This window comes from Seriola aureovittata, chromosome 13, assembly GCF_021018895.1.
Source record: "Seriola aureovittata isolate HTS-2021-v1 ecotype China chromosome 13, ASM2101889v1, whole genome shotgun sequence".
In the NCBI taxonomy this organism is placed as follows: Eukaryota; Metazoa; Chordata; class Actinopteri; order Carangiformes; family Carangidae; genus Seriola; species Seriola aureovittata.
Window position 1 is genome coordinate 7176883 of NC_079376.1, and position 19334 is coordinate 7196216.

The 19334-nt window shown below is 45.0% G+C and overlaps 1 protein-coding gene across 2 annotated transcripts in view; it reads left to right on the forward strand.

Moving 5' to 3' along the window:
- The first annotated feature begins 1113 nt into the window (after positions 1 to 1113).
- The window catches only part of fndc3ba (fibronectin type III domain containing 3Ba), a 94563-nt gene continuing 76342 nt past the window's right edge, over positions 1114 to 19334 (forward strand). Inside the window, exon 1 of one of the 2 annotated variants that reach the window (XM_056392944.1) lies at positions 1114 to 1217. The gene's annotated coding sequence lies outside the window, so the exon portion shown is untranslated. Of the gene's footprint in view, positions 1218 to 1269; positions 1675 to 19334 lie in introns of those variants that run through there. The other variant, XM_056392943.1, reaches the window with a different exon arrangement.

Here is a 19334-nt window from a genome sequence, read left to right on the forward strand (position 1 = left end):
CCCCACAGATAAAACTACTCTGTATATACATGTAGCTGTGCTGTCATGCACCCAGAGGAGGGAAGCTGAATGGATATACAGCTACATGGCCAGATGCAATCTAGTATTTGTATTATCTCTTGTCCTGAAGAGTAAACATGAGGTTGTGTGGTTCTTTTCAACACATATGTGCACCAAATTCACCACTGATTTCACTGATTATTTTTTATCTTGATTACATACATAAGGTCATGCTGTTATTTTTTTTTATTTTTTAAGCACCAGTGTTGGACTTGTAACCCTTGGACCCGTCAGCTGAGGGATGCCAGGTTTCAGTGCAGCCAATAGAGGGACTTTGATCTGTTGTCTAAGTTGTTTTTGAGGTGCTTTGACTTGCTATAGACAGAAATTTAGCATTTGTTATGTCTGTAGGAAACAATTTTATTGATGATTGGTGGTGATTATTCACAATTATTATTATTTATTTGTTTTGATTATTATTATTATTATAAAGTTCTTTTTCTATATAATATTGACATTTATTTTTTTGGTTTTTGAGAATGGATACGAAGGGGCCAGTGCAGCCTAGGTGACACAGGACACTGCTGCAGGATGAAGATATCCTGTGTCATCATGAAAGATAAAATAAACCAGCCTCAACTGGATTCAGCTTTGCTTTTATTTGCAGAAGAGTTCCCCTTCAGGAGAGATATTCCAAGGACACAACAACTGCTATGTAATACCTGAAGCTACATTTATCATTTTTCTAAATAAACAAACAAACATATTCTATATGTATAATTTTTGGTGATGGTTGGGACTCTTTTTCTGTGCACCTTAGTTTTTACCTTATCGTCAGTGGCCTGCACCCAGACAATAAAATGTTAACATAGCGTGTTATGTAATAGACCTACTCATTGTTGTGTCGTGTTGTAAGCACGCGAAGTCGTTCTGAAATCACTGTCAACAACTGTGTTAATTGCCTCTGTCACAAAGGTGAGGGCGCAGCTGCTCTCTCACTGTTTTGGCTTTTTCAGTGCGCACCGTGGATTACGGTAAAAAAAAAAAAAAAGGAAAAAAAGGAGGCGGGCTCTAACCTCCATGTGCGTCGCGTTTTGATTGACATGGCGGAGTCTCCCAGAACGCGTTGCGCCGCGCCAGCAGACAGGCAAGACCCGACCCTGGGAATAAAAAAACGCGCAGCCCCGTCTGTTTGAAGATTATTTTATTGCAGCGAGGTGAGTTCTTTTACACTTCTTTCACGGTACCAACCAGTCCGCGAAGTAACGGGAGCGGAGACCGAAGGAGTCGATGTTGGAAAAAAGTTTTAGAAGTGCGTGTCTGTCTGTGTGTATGTGTGCTGTGTGTGAGTGTGTGTGAGTGTGTGTGTGTGTGTGAGTTTGGAGAGCTGAGCGCTGACGCCGGCAGTCTGGGCCACTTGGCCAGCGCAAAGGAAAAAGGAAAACTGCTTCACCGCTGCGGAGGGGGGTGAATCGAAACTTTTTGGGCAAATTCTCCCGTTCATTTTGAAACAACAAGGAAAAGGCAAAGCAGCGGGGACTGTCGCCTTATAGTCTTTCACAGCAGTCGAGTCACTGTGTCGGGCTGTGCGTTTTGGAGCCTGCCTCTTTTGTGGTCCCGATTTCTCAGCTTTCACGAAAGAATGTGTTTTTGTCTCCGAGGACTTCAGATGGAGTGAGTGCGCAACAGGAGAAAACCTTCTCTCTTTGGCTTATTTCTGCAACAAATTGCGGCTGTTGCGCTGCGACCTGCATTGTTGAAATAGTCGCTTGTGTTGTAGCTGCTCAAAATCAGGAAATGAGCACTTTTATAGCTGGAAAATAACTTGGAAATGGAAGATGCTGAGGCAGTCAGATTTGACAGAGAGGGTGGTTGCGAAATCATTGAATTGACACTATAGAGGGCTTCTAATGCGTTGAGTAGCTGCTGTGAGGCGTTCAAGGTGCTGTGTTATAGCGACTTTATGTAGAGGTTGTGTGCGGCTGCAGAATGCAGGAAAAGGGCTTTGGAGAAAGAGGAAAAAAAAAATCTCAACTCCAGCATATCCTAGCATTCCTTCCAGCCAGTGTGTCTACCTCTCTCTCTCTCCCTCTCTCTCTCTCTCCCCCTCTCCCTCTCTCCCTCTCTCTCTCTCAGAAACGACTACGTGTCTGTTTGTGCAGGGAAGACAGACAAATCTCTCTCAGCCTCTCTCTGTCTCTCTCTCTCTCTCTCTCTCTCTCTCTCTCAGCCTCTCTCTGATGCAGACGTGGAAATCAAACATTGGTCTCCAGCTTGAAACGATCGATTATCAGCCTTCCACGTACCTCCATTTAAACAAAACAAAACAAAAAATAGACGAAAAAAAGGCAAATACTTGTATTAAACTCTGTCTTTTTGTGAAGTCATCAGGCAGAGGGCAGGAGGGATGTGTGGCAGAAAGAGGTTGGACATTTTAAGATGCAAAAGATGACTTGTGCCTCCTTTTTTTAAACAGTTAATGACAGGACTGAGTGGTTAATTGTCATGCTGTCATGCATAAGTGGTGGAGGGGGAGGGGGGGGGTATAATTGGGGCTATGATTTGGGAATCGAACCCCCCCTCCTCTTCATGCTGTGGGCTCTGGATCCAGTGGGCACGTTGGAGAATATAGGCTAGGGGAAAAAATAACCTAACACACATACACACACACACACACACACACACACACACGCACACATGCGCGCGCGCACACGCATACACACAGCTTTACTTTTTCAAGGGGAGAGAGAAGGAGAAATCCGATCCCAAATAGATGACGTCAGATGACATTCCTTTGGTGAAAGGCTGATGTGGCCATGCAATTTTTTTTCTGTGAAAAACTGATATCCGGCTTTTTTTGGGGGGGGGGGTCTAGTGGGTTGGGGGTTGAAGGGATCGGCTACCAGCTGAAAAGGTGTGTTTATGGTTGTAAAGGAATTCTCCCTGTGGTGCATGAATGGGCAATTTATTTTGTTGCCACAAGTCAGGGGCATCAAAAAGTCTTAGCATCAAGCTTCTTTTTTTTTTTTTTTTGAAGGCCGTGAACAGTCCTGTGACACTTATGCATTTTAACATAACTTCTTGGGTTGAAAGGAGGCGATTTGCTCCTCTGAAATTTCACATTTCTAAATCTGACCCTTCAGTCATCAGTTACTTAACAGGTAAGATAGGATTTCAGATTCGGGGAAGCCCTGCTCTGCAGCCCCCAGGACGTTTTTTCTTTCTTTGGTTTCAGCCAAGGATATTAATCAAGGCCTGCAGCTCATATCAAGCTATAACTGTTACATGTGAAACAAATGCTGAAGCTACTGTAGGATTTTGCACAAAGTTATGGCAAAATGAAGGATCAGGATAAAATGAGAGAGGTAAGCTGCAGGTCGAACCACCTGAGTCGTCGGAAGGTCCAGGTGCTGAGCTGAAGCCATATTTTCAAAGCAAAAAAAAAAAAGGGGGGGGGTTTGCATGGGTTAAGCACTACACCCATATCCTCCTTAACACAAGCGGAATGAGGTTTATATCACTGAGCACTGTTCTCTGTAAGTTAAGCCTCTTTGGCTTTAGCGTTTATACACTATAAGAATGTAAACAAAGCTCACAGGCCTGCGTTTGAAAAGTTACGAAAGCCCCCCTTGTGTTGAGCTTGTATTTAGAGCAGATTCAATTAAAACAAGTTTGGATGAATTATTGTTTCAGCATTTTTAAATGACAGTCTTTGAGTTTTTACATTAAAAAAATAAAAAAATAAATCAAAATGTATATCTGTGTTGTGGCTGTGTGGAGAGCCAAGAATGTGCTAGAGATTATACAACTGCATAATGTAAGCAGGGATTTGCACTCAAACTGATGCAATTGCAAGCAAGTGATTTTTGCCCTCCCCCCTAGTTCTGGGTTGTCATCTATAAAATGTGTGTATGTATTTATTTTTTTTAATTGAATACACTTTATTTTATTATGTAAGGGAAGAAAAAGAACAGTGTTTAGACTGGGGTCAGGTTGAAGGAGGGAAACCATTGTTGCTTTCTCCCTTTCACATGAACAGGCAAAAGGGGTTGAGTAACACTTTATGTAAGTTAACGACCTGTGTTCTGTAACCACCACAGCTTTGTCACACAGGTACAACCCACCCGCTTGTCTCGGTCAGTTCGATGGTGCGTCATCGCCTCTGCTTGGGGGTAACTGTGACTTTCCAGCCGCTTTGTTTGATCCCACTTAATCAGTTTGTCAGTTTGTTTTATTCCAGTGAAGTGCTTGAACGAGGGCAGAATTAATGAGGACCAGGAAGTCAAAATATGTCACTTGAAAGTCAATTTATTGGGCTTTGCTTTTGGCAGACAGAGTTGCCCTGATTTGGCACAATAACACTTGCTGCTGTCGACTCCCCCGGCAGGCAGACACTAAGAATGACACGCGGTTACCAGAGTTCGATGGACTGACTGTGTTTTATTGTTAAGTGTTATATGGTTTGCCTCTAATACTCTGAGAGAAGTTATTCTAAGCGCAATGAGGAAGTTGTTCCCGTGTTTCATGAGGACTCGTGATGCCAAGAGCATCTGTCTCAATGTAACCTCAGGCCCAATCTGGGTTCTCCGCTTCCCACCTGCACCGGCTCCGCTGTTGGTCCAATAAAACCCTCAGGTACGCCCGGTCGAAATGGGGTCAGGGAAGGGTGCGGGATGATGCTAGCCATTGTGTGTGTGTGTGTGTGTGGTGTGTGTGTGTGTGTGTGTTGTGTGTGTGTGTGTGTGTGTGTGTGTGTGTTGTGTGTGTGTGTGTGTGTGTGTGTGTGTGTGTGTGTTGTGTGTGTGTGTGTGTGTGTGTGTGTGTGTGTGGTGTGTGTGTGTGTGTTGTGTGTGTGTGTGTGTGTGTGTGTGTGTGTGTGTGTGTGTGTTGTGTGTGTGTGTGTGGTTGTGTGTGTGTGTGTGTGTGTGTGTGTGTGTGTGTGTGTGTGTGTGGTGTGTGTGTGTGTGTGTGTGTGTGTGGTGTGTGTGTGTGTGTGTGTGTGTGTGTGTGTGTGTGTGTGTGTGTGTGTGTGTGTGTGTGTGTGTGTGTGTGTTGTGTGTGTGTGTGTGTGTGTGTGTGTGTGTGTGTGTGTGTGTGTGTGTGTGTGTGTGTGTGTGTGTGACTGGTAACCTAGAACATGTTATCCGAGGGGTAGTGTTAGTGTTACTGAACACTGCTTGTGTATCACGAAGAGAAGCTGGAGCAACTATAGGGTTACACAGACAAGACAATGCAGACCTGGAAACTGTGTGTGTGTGTGTGTGTGAGCGAGCATGTGAAAGAGGCGAAGAACAACAGGACAGCTTTCAGATGAACCACCTCCAGCCATTTGTGCTCTGTTACGTTGGTTTTCCAGGAGCTGGAGCTCGTTTAACTGTGCTGATCTGATGCCTTAATGCTGGGTAGAGCTACAGCTGCTGTTGCCAAACCCGTGCACATTGATTTTTGGAAGGACATTGATGTGATTGATGGGTCTGAGAGAAGAAAAAAAAAACATATACCGTTAATTGGTTGGTCATTTGCAATCAGGCAAAATTCACTTTTGGGGATAGGCTCAAGACACACACTCTTTTTATGCCAGTATTAGAGCCGAAATGACTATTTGTATTTAGTCGGCAACTATTTTCCAAACTGATTGAGTAATTTTCAAATTCTTTTCTTTATTTTTTCATAGTTTGTTTAGTTGGCATCACCTAAGGCTGCATTTTTGTTGTTGTTTTCTACATTTTATAGATCAAACAAGTGATTGATTAAACCTGAAAATAATCCTCAGATCAGTGGATAATGAAAATAATTGTTGGTTGCAGTGCTAGTCAGTATAGGACAGCGGCGATTTAGCTGTTGAAACAGGTGCATAAGAACTGGAAGCTTTAGAAAATAAAAACATGAAATATCTTTGGCCTGTGCAATTTTTTTTGCTATGCCTGCAAATAATCAGCCATAATTGCTGTTTATGTATACTGATCCTGACTGTTCAAAATGCTGCAGTAGTCCCATATTCGGAATATTTCCCCCGCATTAATTTGGTCAGCCTCTGCTATGTGCAGCGCTGCAGCTATGTCTGCAGTTCATATAAAGTCTGCGATCACTCGCACCATCTGTTTCTCCAAATGCAACAGGTGTGCTTCCCAGAAAGATTGCTGCCTTTGCTGTCACTGTAGCCAAGGTGCGGTTTGGTCAAGTTTTGCCTGTGACGATGGTTTTTTTTTTTTTTTTTTTTTTTTTTTTTTTTCTTCCTTTCCTTTCCTCCTTGGCGGGTTGCTATGCGAGGAGGCGTTCCTCTGCTGTGAGGTCAAGGGGCCGACACCTGGAGTGCAGGAGGGAGAATTTCTGCGGTTTCTCTTCCTCTTGTCTCCCTGGCCTCTCGTGTCCTGATGATGCGCGGTGGACGTGCACGCGGGTTCTCCCTGCGGTGGAGGAGGCTGCTGTGTTTGCCTTGAAAAGGCTCTGTGCTGCGGCTGCTTTGACATATGATGGAGTGCAGGGCAGCTCTAGAGGGTACACCAACCTGAACTCGCATTACCCCACGTTTTATTTACATTAAAAACAGATGGAGGGCCGAGAAAAATCAATGTAATTCACTGTTAGGGCCACAATGGTTGTTTTCATTATTGATTTATTAGTTAGAAAAATGCCCTTTTGTAATTTCCCAGTTATTTGATCTGACCAACAGATAGATATTCGGCTCATTTTCAGATGTGTGAAAAATGACTGAACAGATGAAGCAGTTGTCAAAATAGCTGCTGATTAAGATTCTGTCAATCAACTAATCAATTAAAGAACTAATTGTTTTGGTGCAGTGTTTCCTCCCGTTTGTATTTGTCAGTGCATTTTTACATGTCATGATGACGCTGCTATGCTGACCTGCTGTAAATAAGACTGAGCTTTTTTTTTCACCCCACTTAACATGCACAAAGTGGATTGTGCAGACTTTTCTGGACCTCACTCAGACGGTGACACAGCATATATAAGTTGCAGTAATGGTATGGAGTGGTTGGAGGGCGTTGCAGAGTGATTGTGTGCAGGTTTGGTTGAAGATCTTGGTTTGCTTGGACAGGGATTTAGGCCAGACGGGGTTTAGTCTACATATCGCTGCACTATATGCAAACAAATACATGTAGGTGCAAAATCTGATTACAAAACAAAACAACTTTCTATCCGATCTCGTGACAGCAGCTGATTATCTGCTGCCCGATGCTTTCGCTTTCCGTTTCCCAGCTTTTTCCTGCGTGCTCTCTCTCGCCCTCTCCCTCCCTCCCTCCCTCCCTCCCTCCCTCTCTCTGTCTCTTGCTCTCGCTTCTCTCCAATATGAACGGTGGCTTTTTGTTGAAGTATCCCAGCATCTCATGTTTGCTTGGCACAGAGCTGTAATGTTTACCCTCCTCCTCTCTTTCTTTCTGCCCCCTTCCCTCCCCTTTCCTCCCTCCTTCCATGCCTCTCTCATTCTCCAGAGCCCCGTCTCCCCCGTTTTTTTTTTTTTTGTCTCCCTTGATAATTTCCTGCATTGTTGACAGTTGATTTAGAAGAAGATAAAAGAAGCCTTTCAACCTCTCTGCTCCCTGTCTCCCTCCTCCCTTCTCCTTTCCTCTCCTCTCCTCTCCTCTCCTCTCCTCTCCTCTCCTCTCCTCTCCTCATTTACAGTAGAGTTTTAAAGTAATGTGTGTGTCAAAAACACATCAGTTTTGGATCTGGTTTTACAACTTTCAGTATAAAACAAAGAGATATGACATTTGGAGAAATTAGAAGCCGACTGTCGTTGCTGGAATTCAATCTAAAACATCCCATGGAAGGTCACTGAAGTTCTCAGCTATCTGAAGCTTTTTGCAAAAAAAAAAAAAAAAATTAGTAACTTTAAGGGCATGATTCAATTTCAAGTACCTCTATTGCTTGCTTGTACCTAAAAATGATTTGCAGTAGGGCTGCGGCCGATAATTATTTCTATCACTGATTAATCTGTAAATTCTTTTTTTGATTGGTCAATTAATCAATTAGACAAAATTTCATAAATTTGCGAGAAAATGTGCATCACGAGGCCAAACTTCAAATTCTCTGCTTTGTCTGACTCTGACTCTGATATGGTATTTGCATAGCATCTTGGAATGAAACTCTGCAAAGCAAAGCAAAGCAATATTATTTAGCATGCTTCATATGCAGTGGCCAATCAAGGAGCTGCAGTGGATCAAAATAAGAAGATTAATCATTGAAAATGAATAAATTTCAAATGTAGAAAATAAATTTAAGCTGAAATTATTAGTCTGTTAAGACTAGACAAATTGATATTGAAGCTAATTGTCAGTTGCAACAGATAGTAAAACCGAAATTGGGACAAAATTTCAAGTCTAGATTTAATGGGAAGCCAGAGTTAGAGAGTACCTAAGATCATCCAGTGTAGCTTTGATGCATTTGAATACACAACGATGCAATGTGCAGCTTCACCAAAAAACTGTCACTTCCCCGGCTGGTGATCTGAGTCTTCGCTCATCACTCGGTGTCATTTGGAAAGAGTCCTGACAGCAGCTGCCCGGCTGCAGCAGAGACGACAGCGAGGAGGAAGAGAGCAGATGATGAAGTAAAATGATTATGACAAAGCGATAAGATGCCTGGAATCCAGAAATTAGGCCGTCAACTCCTCATCAGTTGGTGACTTTTTGTGGATGCTCGCGTGCAAGAAAAGATGGAGTGATTCAGATGAGTTGAGGTGCAGCGCTCGGTCACCCTGCAGGGGGGGGGGTGTATCATCCATAGAAATAGCTTGTTGAAGAGCTGCCCACTGGTGTGTGTGCGTGCCCGTGTGTGTGTGTGTTTGCGTGGTCAGCTGGCCAAAGGAGATCAAGCGTGCACCTGTACACACACATAGCTCCAACTTCACACACATGCACGAAACACACACTCACACAGCGTTAACTTTACGTGCCTGCATTAGCATGCCAGGCGTGTTGGTGTTGCTAGTTGGCAGGCCCATGGAAAGTTCCGCCAGTCGTTAATGGCTGTTTTTATGCCTGACTGTGAGCGTTTTGACTGTGTATCTCAAGTGTCTGGAGTCTGCTGTGGGTTGGGGTTTGTGTGTGTGTGTGTTTATGTGTGTGTGTGTGTGTGTGTGTGTGTTGGACTAAGGGAACTGAATCTGTTACTGGTTACATTTCTGATTATTAACATGGCTGGAACTGGTACGCTGACACAATTTCAAGTATGCTTATTTTCTGCGTGTGTGTGAGTGTGAGACCATCTGTATTCATGTGTATGTACAGTGTGTGTGTGTGAGACACACTGTCACAAGTCGGCAGGTATGCAGGGCCAGAGTTGAGGGTTCTGCTCCAGGAGGAAGTAGGTGTTTTTTAATGCAAAGCCACATGTTTTATTGCTTTTCCTAGTTAAACCACCCCCCCCCCCCCACCCACCCCCCTCCACGGCATGCAGACACACTTCGACCCCTCCCTCCCCTCATCTCTCCCCGTCTTCTCCCACCCATCCCGGCTCCACATAGCTGTCATTTCTCGTTCTTGTTCTTTTGTCACTTACTGGAAAGTTCTGGAGCAGTTTGAGGTAGTTTTTGAAAACTTTGTCACCCACATTGAAATTATTATCCTATTCTATAAGGACGAGGACAAACGCAGCCACTAAAACAAACTCTGTTTTGTTGTTGAGTACAAAACTAAATAAAATAGTGATCGATAGCAGCTCATAAATGTTACCTTTCAACCAGATCGAACAGTATTTCACATGCTGCTTGTTCAATGTACGATTTCATGCTTGCACAATCGGCCGACTCTGTAACAGTCATTACAGGTTCATGACAATACCTGTATTGTATGATTGGCTGCACCAGCTTCCATACTTGTCTTTGCAGGCATCATTTATTTTTTGGAAAAGTTTAATTTACTTTGGAAAGACTTTGCAAAAACCTCATTTTACAGATTGAACATGGTGTGGACATGGTCCCATATTTGCCTTCACTTCTTCCCTCCTTGCCCTCAAGCCGGACCCCCCACAAATCACTAAAACATCCCAAACACACATACACATGCACACAAGCAGGCAGGCATGAACACACAAAACCAAACTCACACACCCACATCCCTGAACTAGTGTGTGAAATCCTGAGGCTGATTGAGGAGGAGGAATGTGACCTTGTGACCCCAGGGCTGTGGGGAGGGGTGTTATAAATGTGTGTGTGTGTGTGTGTGTGTGTGTGTGTGTGTGTGTTTGATGTTGGGGAACAAGTGATTGTATATACACTTTCCATTGGCTTGCTATTCCCAGCATTGTCCTCTCTCATTTTTCAGACCACTTCAGTTCCTTCTTCTAGTGGATTAAACTCTGCTGCCCGCTCTCTAGACTCACACTCTCTCTCTCTCTCTCACACACACACACACACACACACACACACACACACACACACACACACACACATTCATAAACACATGTAGGAGTCACTTGTAGAGTTAAGCATGGAAAGAACCATTCATTCATTATTTGCCTGCTCTGTTGTGCATATGAAGGCTGTGCGTGTGTGTGTGAGAGAGAGAGAGAGAGCGAGAAAGAGTGTGTGTGTGTGCACTTCTCAGACTCAGTTGTTGTCTTGTCTGTGAGAGAAGAGACAGGTTTCTCATGTAGGTGTGACTAAATAGTCTTTCTCTCCCAGCACACACACACACACACACACACACACACACACACACACCACCCACTGAGCAAGCTTTTTCATGGCCCATAAAACTGATGATCTGAATGTCTCTTGGTGGTTTGTCTGCGTCCATGTGCTCGTCCATCCGAGAATGTGAGTTTGTGCATCCGTCTGTATCTTAGTGTGTGTGTGTGTGTGTGTGTGTGTGTGTGTGTGTGTGTGTGTGTGAGAGAGAAGGGGGAGTAGAATTCACTTCTTGACTTGGCATAGCTGTCTTAATTAAGACTCATGGCATGCAGCCCTGATGGAGCTCGGCATTAGTGGCAGAGACGTGCTGTGTGTGCAGGCCTGGACGGCAGCAGGTCCACTGGCAGTGAATGTGGGCTTATTGTCTGGACTCTGTGGTTGTCCTCCTTCACTCCTCTTTACTAGCTGCTTGTAATGTAGAGCTGATTATGGCGATTGTAGGTCATTGCATTGAAATGCAGGGTAATGCAGAGGGCTCAGGGCTAGAGAGAGACGGCAGACTTCAACAACAGAGGTAAAACTACAAAAAGGGACTTTGAACATCTGTAAAAAATAAAGACCTGTCACACATTTGTATATGCTGCAAATCCACAATATAAACTGTGATTTGTAAAACATGTTTTTTTCTTAGTTAGTTGCCCAGCAATATGTTAGAACCTTTTCTAACCTTTCTCTGGATTAGTGCCACTGAAAAACTTGTAATGTAACTGTAAAATGAACGAGGAGGGAAATACGTGCATACCGCAGCATTCTCGATGAATCATTGTATCATTTGCTGGGTAAGATATCAGTAAAGAGCACATCATCAGATCCAGCCTCCAAAAATATCCAATTTACTGTAATGTAACACAAAGAAAGAAATTTTTCTCAATCACTGTGTGAAAGTCTTTGTTTTTTATTTTCTCAATCTCTTCTGTGATTTAAGGTCACAAAGGTGCTAAATGTAACAATTCCCCAAATAACTAACTTTGTCAGTTCTATCTGTCTGTCTGAACACACAAACAGAACTGTTCTACACACACACACACACACACACACACACACACACACACACACACACACACACACACACTGGTGCAAGCTTGGGTTTTGGGGTTTGACTCCAGGGACCCATTAGCTGAGATGTTTATTGTGGATTGTACAGTTAAAGCTCAGTGTGACCATAAGCCAAATCACACACTAAATTTGCTGAATATGCATGTGAAATTGTTCTTCACGAGGAACTATACAACGCGTAAACTTCAGTTCTGTGGTGTTTCGGTGTGGAGTCTGGGCTCATCTATAAGTTTACTGGCAGGCATCGCAAGACTGAGTATATTGTCCGCTGCCTGCCAGGGTATACGATGTGTTGTGTGTATGTGTGTTTATGTGTGTGTGTGTGCATGCTTGTTTTTGTGTATTGGAGTTCAAGCATGCCTGTGCACCCAACTGGTGTATGTTTATGTGGGTGTTTTGCGCGCCTGTGTCTGTGTGCCGATGTGCGCACTGAGGAGGAAGTGGCTGTGTTTGTTTAAACTAAGCACGCTCAGCCATGTGGGACAATTTAGCGGGAATGAGACCCCCTACACCCCCTTACACCCCCCCACACCCCCCACCCCTCGAACCCGCACCTCTCTACTCCCCCACCCTACCCCAAAACCTTCTGAATGGGCGGCTGTCTTTTGAAAGCTGAGGGGTTGTTTGGGAAGTATGGCCAATGGTGTGGGGGGGGGGAGGATTGAGGGCAAAGGGAGTGCTGAGACAGGTTAAAGCTGGAAGTTGGGCCGGGGGGGGGGTGAGGGTGTAGAGGAAAAGGAGGAAGGCAGAGAGAGCGCTGGTGCGTAGAAATTAAAGTGTAACTAATGTTCATTGGCCACTAGTCCTTTCTTGTGAAAAGCATGCAACCATGAACATCATACACACACACACACACTCTTACTGCCTTGTCTGAGCCGCCGCTTGATCGGGATCCAGCTCCGCAGGCAAAGTGTCATATTTACGCTAAGGGGCTGTATTACATGGAACCAACTGCATTACACAGCATTAAAGAAAAGACTGCTAGGAGGTGGCGGATGCGACATATGGAAGAGAGATGAATGAGGATGTGGAGCTAAATGCAGAGTTGTAGCCCCTGCATAATGCCATGCTAGTATAATATTGTCATGTCTGGGATGTGAGTAAATGTCTGGTGCATAAAGCCTCCTGGATGTAGCATGTGTGAAAATGAAAAAGACGGAAAAAGAGAGAAGGTTTGAACCTGAGTCTAGTTTGCCCTGTCTTCATATCTCCATGGTGACGAGAAGAAAAAGGACTATGAAATAATAATGGATTTCTGATTCTGAAATATTAGTGTATGAATATATATAAATCAACGAATCAATCGCCCTTTCAATTTCTGTTTCCTGCCTGTCTGTCTGGCTTTGTTATGAATGGCTCGTTTACATGTGTGTCAGGTTAAAGTTCACTAGGGTTGAGTGGTGCTTTGGTTTTAAAACTTGGGCTTGCATATCATTGAATGTTATGAGTAAGAAGCCCTAGAAGTGGATGGTGTAAGTGAACTCAAGTAGCTCTGGTGATTGCTAAGCCAGCACCCAGATGGCCTGTGTGTCCGCAGCCGGCCATGCTACCCCCCCACCAGTCAGCCCAACTTAGCTTTAAGTCTGCTGGCTTGTTGAACCAGCCCCCCACCCCTGTGTGTGGCCACAGACTGAGCCTTAGAGATCCAAGGTGTTAGGGAGGGGCTTGCTGTGAGCTCTCCTCAGGCCCAGTGCTCCTCTGTGGGCTGCAGAGTGCTCAGCCCTCAGCCTCTTTGGATTTGATGGAGAAAAGTCTTAACTGTGTCGGGGCAGGAGGGAGGGAGGGAGGGATGAGAGAGGGAAAGAAGGATGATCAGGGGGTGGGGGTGGGGGGCAGGACAAAAGGAGAAGAAAAATCTGGAAGCGCTGCCGTGAAGAGGAGTGAGTCATGTTCATGTGCATGTGGGAGAATAGCCACTTCCTCTGTATTAAACACACACAAACACCAACAAAATACAGCGTGTTCCGAAGGCAGTCTGGCATACTGATGTTAATAGGGATAATGAAGATGGAGGTATTGGCAGTACCAGCCACAAATATGGCAGTGATGTTGTTGACATTGATGAGGCTGATGGAAGTAATGAAGACAATGACATCAGTTTTAATGATGATAATTAGGGTGGGGTGGGTTTTGCGTTTGCACTGGTCTATAAACTGTTTTGTTGTGCGTGTGGTCACCAGTGTGAGGAACCAGACCTCCAACATCTGTAAATCAAAGGAGCTCTCAGTTGGAGGAAAAGAGCGAGAGTCTGGCGAGTCCTGGCTGATGTAATTGGTGGAAACGTCAGTGTCTGCGAGTGGGATAAACAATATCACAAAGTCACTTCGTCTCTGTGTGTTTGACTGTTTGCGTTGCCTCTGTTTACACTCTGACTCCCACGCAAGGACTCACATTATTTCCCTTTATTATTTTCCCAGTTGTGCTTTTGTCTTTTTCTCATAGACAGGAAACTAGTTGAATTTAGATCTCCTCTCCTTTCCTCTCTTTTCCTCTCCTTTCCTCTCCTCTCCTCTCCTCTCCTTTCCTCTCCTCTCCTCTCCTCTCCTCTCCTCTCCTCTCCTCTGGAGTTACGTCGCTGCTACGTGGCTACGTGGCAAGCATCAGAGCTTCTACTGTGGGTTTACTGGCTGCTGGCCCCTTGCCCAACCATACACACACACACACACACACACACATAGCCAGCCCTCAGCCATACAGCTGCATGAGGGAGGGCTCGCTGGCAGATGCACACATCTGCTGGAGCTAGCAGTGCTTTGCTAACGCGAAGCTAACGGCTAACACAGAACTCCCATTGCAACACTGAGCTGATTGTAAGCGCTCATGCCTTCATGAATGTTTCCAACTTGCTTCGCTTGACTCTTAATTTGCTGGACTCATTCAATTTTCTCTCCCTCTATGTCTCTTTCACCCAGACACACACACACACACACACACACACACACACACACACACACACACACACACACACTGCCTGCTGTCTGTGGTATGACAGGCAGGACTAATGTTTGTTCTGGAGCAATAACACAATTAGGATTCCACACATTTCTCTCTCCACACACATTCAACCTCCGGCCCCATCGTATGCCCCCACCCCATCTCCTCCCTTCTCCTCTTTCGTCTCCCCCGTCCCTCCTGTCTTCTCTCCTTCTCCTCCTACCTTCTCTTTCGTCTTCCTCCCCTCTTTCCATCCCTACCTCCCCTGCCCTTCTCTCAGTTAACAGATTGCTGTCAATTCCACCTTGCGCAGACAGACAACAGATAATATTGATTTAATAACAAGGTTACTTTTGTCTTTCATAAAACCACAGGGCTGTGTCAGTCGTGTGTTTGTGTAGGTGTGTGTGTTTGTGTAGGTGTGTGTAGGTGCGCTTTATTCTTGGCACAGTTCTCTCTATTCGGTCCGCTGCTCTTCCGCTTAGGGTTTGATGCAGGTGATCCTCCACTATACACTAATTAACCTTTCTCTCCCACACACACACACACACACACACACACACACACACACACACACACACACACACACACACACACACACACACACACATACACACTGGCTGGAATATCTCTCCCACTGCCCCTGACCTGAGTGTAAAATAGCCATTTCCTTCTTCATTTTGTTCACAAGGAAAACTGATGCCTCACCTACTCCTCCTTCCCCCTCTTCCTCACCCACCCTTTCTCAACTTCTCTCCTCTCGGTCTCCTTTTCTTTCTCCGCACTCCCTTTACTGTCTTTCCACCTTTTCTTTCTCTCTGACCCTGTTTTTGTGTTCCTCTGTGTGTTGAGGGTGTTGTCTTGATCCTGTGTGTGTGTGTGTGTGTGTGTGTCTGTGTGCACGTTATGTAACTGTAGTCTCTCCCTGGGAATGGGCCGCTGTTTCTTTGAGCTCCGCTTTTACTTCCTCCCGCCCACTGCCCTGACAACAGCCTATGAGGGGAGCCAATGGCTTCCCATCAGCCAGTGGGAGTAGGGGAGCTGTGTTTTGACAGGGCAGTGGAATGCGAGGGAAGGCGGGGTCTTTCCAGGAAGTGGATGGCAATAGAGTCAGATCCTGGACTCTTTGGCTGAGCTACTTATTTGGCACCCTGGAAAAGATTGAAAGTCAATACACTTCTTTTGTGTGTGGAGGCAGGCTGATCAAAGCTGTTAGAGGTTTGTTTTTCAGTGTGCACAAAGGCATTCTGCTGCATTTTCGCTTGAAGTAAATGAAAGAGGGGTTTAAACAAGAAAATTCAGCATTTTGATTCATTTAAAGTCATCTAACGATTTAAAAAATGCTCAGGAGAAAGGGGGAAAGGCAGAGCGAAGGTTGACTCGAAGTCACTGGGTCATCTGTTTCTGGCCTTTGCTCCAAGAAACCAGGCCTGATGAGAGGATTGGTGGGTGGGTAGATGGATGGATGGGAGAATGACAGGGGAGAAAGGCTTTGCCCAGGGTGCTCATTTTGTGTATGCAGAGGGCAAGGGATGGAGGGGGGGTGGGGGTTTGGGGGGGAGTGCTGAGCTGGTCGTTTACCAGGCTGAGTCCTGACTTGTCTCTTCTCAGGCTGAACACAAGGATCTGCAGAATGTCCGGCATGCGGAGGAAACGGGGGAAAAAAAAAAAGAAACGCGACCAAAAAAAAAAAAAATTTAAAGTGAAAGAGGAAATCTATGAACGAAACAATCCAGAAAGAGCATTTTTATGCCGCCTAATCTTGGATTAATTAAATGCAGCATGACGGTTTTTGAGATTTCATCAGATACTGACATTAAGAGTCGGGGTGTTCCTGCATTTCTTAGGATTAACTGCACATTGTTAATAGCTCCACATCTGCCGTGAGTTATGTGCAAGATGCAACAAGGCAACGACCGCAGTACAACCTTGGAGACTCATTTGCATTCTGTAAAAGTGGAGAAATACTCATCTATGCAGGGAATGTGGGACGTGGCGATGACAAAACTTCCAAAACTGCAGCATTGTTGTGATAAAGGATAGCGGGGGCCAGAGGAATAGAAAAAGGAGAAAAAAAAAGCCTGTGGCAGTGAAGTGCAGCTTAGTTTGAGTCCCGGACTGAGCGGGGAAGTTCTCAGTTTGGGTTGTGTGTTTCTACGTGGATGCTCCTGGTTTGGCAGGTTTGCCTAGTGATGCAACAGATCAGTCCCGCACACAGACGACAAGTTCAGAGTGACAATGTGCTCGTCAGAAATTTAAGCAATGTTATCTTGTAGAGAAAGAAAATCTAGTTGTTAAGGAGACTGATGTTTCTTCCATAAATTATAGACTGATTTTGCAAGGGAATACACGGCACTGCCTTTGCAACCTTCTATATATGTGGCATTGAGGGTAAAAATGGCCTGATTTGAGAGTTTTAATAGAGGCTTGTTTAAAGTGAAATAAAAGCCAAAATCAGCATCTGGTTGATGGAGGCCTTCATTCACCATCAGATGTGGTTTCTTGAGGTGCTGGATCTCATCTGTTTGGGGGGGGCGGGAGGTGCCCTACAGGCCTCAGTTCAGGGAGTTTAGAGAGGAGCTTGTTCATACATGGTTTGCAAGTGGAACGTGTGTGTGTGTGTGTGTGTGTGTGTGCGCGCGCGCGCTCTTTATGTGTCCATTGCATTCCACTCCAACCGTTCCAAGTTCTTCTTCGTGGATGACATATCATTACCGCAATTACAGGGCAAGAAGACTGCAACCATACACACACACATACACGCACACGCACACACACAGACAGACACACTTACAGAGGCGTGCACACAGAAAGGCCCTGCACAAATATATGCACACACGTATGCAACGCAAATGCATGCAGGCAAAGAGTAGAGCTAGCTGAAATTTTGCTTCAGACACTCTGCCCCTGTCCCTCTCTTTCAGCCACCCCACCCCACCCCTCTCTCTCAAACACACACACACACACACACACACACACACACACACACACACACACACACAAACACACTGCCTGCATATGTGCAGAAAGCTGCCGACCGACGTGGGAACCCGAAGAGGTTCCATCTTTTATAAATCCCCTCTCTGTCTCTCCCAAGTGTGTGTGTGTGTGTGTGTGTGTGTGTGTGTGTGTGTGTTGTGTGTGTGTGTGTGTGTGTGTGTGTGTGTGTGTGTGTGTGTGTGTATGTATTCATGCTCCCCTCAGAGCACGCACAAGTACAGCATTCCTCTTTGCCTTCCTCTCCACCCTTTTTTCTCCCTTCCCTCCCCCCTCCCTCCTTTTTCTGCATCTCCCCCACCTCCACTCCACCTCTCTCTCTCTCTCCCTCTCTCTTTTTCTGTCCCTCTCTCTCTTTTCCTCTCCCTCTCACCCTCTCCTGGTGAAAAGGTACTCAGTCAATCTGTGTGTGTGTGTGTGTGTGTGTGTGTGTCTGAATACCTTTTGTAAAAGGAGCTGGGGTTGAATGGGAGTGGTGTTGGTGGCAGTTTCCCACCATATTTAGAAGCCACCCCCCCCAACCCCCCCCCTTTTCTCCAAACACACACACACACACACACACACACACACACTCAAATACACGCATCAGTGTGTCTGTGTGTGTATTAAATGCCAGCACAGATTAAAGTTGTCAGCTGATAAGATGGGTTTAAAAGGACTTGGATCAATCCCAGTCGTGTTTGGCATATATTGTGTTTGTGTGCGTGTGTATTTCTCTATGTGTGTGTGTGTGTGTGTGTGCGCGCGCGCATGTGTGTGCACGTGCACGTGTGTGTATGCACCAGAGTGAATAGATAGTCATTCAGTTCTGAGCACTGACACCTGAGAGCATTCCTCACTGCCTCACACACCCAGGATGAGGAAAACGATACCTACACCTCACCTATCTCTCTTTCTCTCTCTCCCTCTCTCTCCTTCTGTGTCACCACATTTACATGTACATTACAAATCACTCACACCAAGGAGATACAGCGTCATCTACGCTCTGCTCATATAGGAAACACATGTATGATGAGTGGCCTACTGAACTTTTGAATGATTGAATTAGAGATCACTGTCTCAGGTTCATGTATAGTTGTCACGGAGATCCGGGCAGTTCCATATTAATGACTTAACCACAGGATTACAGAGAAAAAACATGACTTAAGTACCATTTAAAGTTCAGTTTCACTTTCAATTCTCCTTCATGAGTTGTTTCTCTTTGCATGTTTCCCAGCTCTAATAGAAACACAAAAGTCAGGCTGTAGCAAATACAAAAAAATTTGTATTTTCATATTTGAGTTTGGGCAAAATGAGAGGAACTGATGGTGAAAGTGCAGCGGTTAGGTTCAGCACCCAGACGCAACAGTGACATTATGGATCACAACAGTAGTTTTTATATGTTGCCTGCATCTGCTTGATGTTATGTAAAAATGGCTGTCTTAGAAGCGTGTGCATGCGCAGCCAGGAAAGTTCAGTACACCAAAACTCTGCCCTAGTATTTTTGCAGCCCAATTAAAAGTAGTATGTTGGTTGCTTTTTGTGGAACAACACAAGGAACCAAAATCAGAACCAGCTTTAGGTTCCCTGAGTTCATGAAAGAGTTCTCAAGTTCCTGGAAAAGTCGGTGTGCCGGATGAAAGGGCTTAGATTTACTATCCACTGCTAGTGGATATCAGTACACTGTGTGTCTGGTTATGGTTTCAGTGCTAAACTG